General features: G+C 53.5%; 1 non-coding gene across 1 annotated transcript; it reads left to right on the top strand.

The window, feature by feature from the left end:
* Positions 1-596: 596 nt before the first annotated feature.
* On the top strand, positions 597-668 carry TRNAE-UUC (transfer RNA glutamic acid (anticodon UUC)). The gene has a single exon. It is a non-coding gene; the product is annotated as a tRNA-Glu (tRNA).
* Positions 669-1405: the final 737 nt, after the last annotated feature.

Below are 1405 nucleotides of genomic sequence, written 5' to 3'. Positions count from 1 at the left end.
AGAAAACTTAATACGTAGAGTGGCAGAAATGTTATTCATCCTCTGTTAATTATGAGCTACTTACTGTAGGGAATCATGCAAAAACAAAAAAGTGTAATCAAATGAAATAAAGGGGAAGCAGCTTGTGCACTTGCCTTCATGCCGGGTGGAATTAGCTCCTGCGATGCTCTGCCACCAATTATCATTAATAATGCCGCGTGGCCCCGGGCGTGACCTTGCCTTCAGCTCCGCAGCAGCACAACTCCCTGGGGAGATGGGTGCAAGGGCCTGCATGTGGGCAGATGCTGGGGACGGCGATGCAGGGGTGCTTAAAGCAGCAGTACTCCCGTGGGACTGAGCTTGCACGAACTCTGCTTGTCCCACCATGAGCTCTGAAACGGAGTTGCAGGGGAATCCCAGCAGAGCCCCAGATGGATCAAAGAGCTCGGGCCGTTGCCTTTTTTACGTCGCAGTGTTTTCCCCCTCCAGGCTGTGGGATGGACCAGGGAAGAAAAGGATGGGGTCATGCTGGGGATGGCTGTAGGTCCGTGAGCCCAGGAGCAGGACCAGCTGTGCCTGCAGGTCCAGAGCCAAGCAGGTGGCAGAGGCAGCCGTGGTCCCACATGGTCTAGCGGTCAGGATTCCTGGTTTTCACCCAGGCAGCCCGGGTTCGACTCCCGGTGTGGGAAGGCAGTTGTATTTCATATTGTGCCTGTTTTGGGGCTCTCCGGGAGAAGGAGGACCGTTGGAGTGCCTGCTGGAGTGGATCCAGTGCAGGCTGCCAAGGTGGCCAGGGCTGGACAGAGGAAGGGAGGCTGAGGGACAGAGCTGGGTCTGCTCAGCCCAGAGAGAAGGCAAGGGGAAGATTTCATTGCTGCCTGGTGAGGAGGTGCATGGAAAATGGGGCCAGGCTCTTCCTGGAGGCACCCAGTAGGAGGATGAGAGGCATCAGCTGGAGCAAGGGAAGTTCTCCTTAGTTATGAAGAATAATTTTATCACCACGTGGTGGTGAAACACTGGAACTGGGGCTCAGGGAAACTGTGGGGTCTCCGTTCCTGGAGATATTTGAAGCTCGATTGAACAAGGCCCTGAGGAACTTGTGCCAGCTGGACCTACTGGAGCATATAGGCTGGACTAGAGACCTTCAGAGCACACTTCTGACCCATGAAGTTCATTCTTGGAAGGTGTTAGGTTGGTTTTAATTTCCCCAGGAACAGGATACTTGGTGGTTCCTCATCCTAGTTGAGCTGCCTGAGCAATCTTCACCTCTCTGGTGACCCAGGGGATGGCTCCATTGCAATGCTGGGTTACATTAGAAGTCAGTGAGACACAACATCTGCCTTGGAAGGAGTGAGAATTACACAAAAACATTTATTTGAGATGGCAAGGAACAGACTGTCAAGGAGGCAAGGCTGGGACACTGCTT

Source organism: Mycteria americana, chromosome 14 (assembly GCF_035582795.1).
Source record: "Mycteria americana isolate JAX WOST 10 ecotype Jacksonville Zoo and Gardens chromosome 14, USCA_MyAme_1.0, whole genome shotgun sequence".
Classification (NCBI taxonomy): domain Eukaryota; kingdom Metazoa; phylum Chordata; class Aves; order Ciconiiformes; family Ciconiidae; genus Mycteria; species Mycteria americana.
This window is presented reverse-complemented; position numbering and strand designations above follow the sequence as displayed.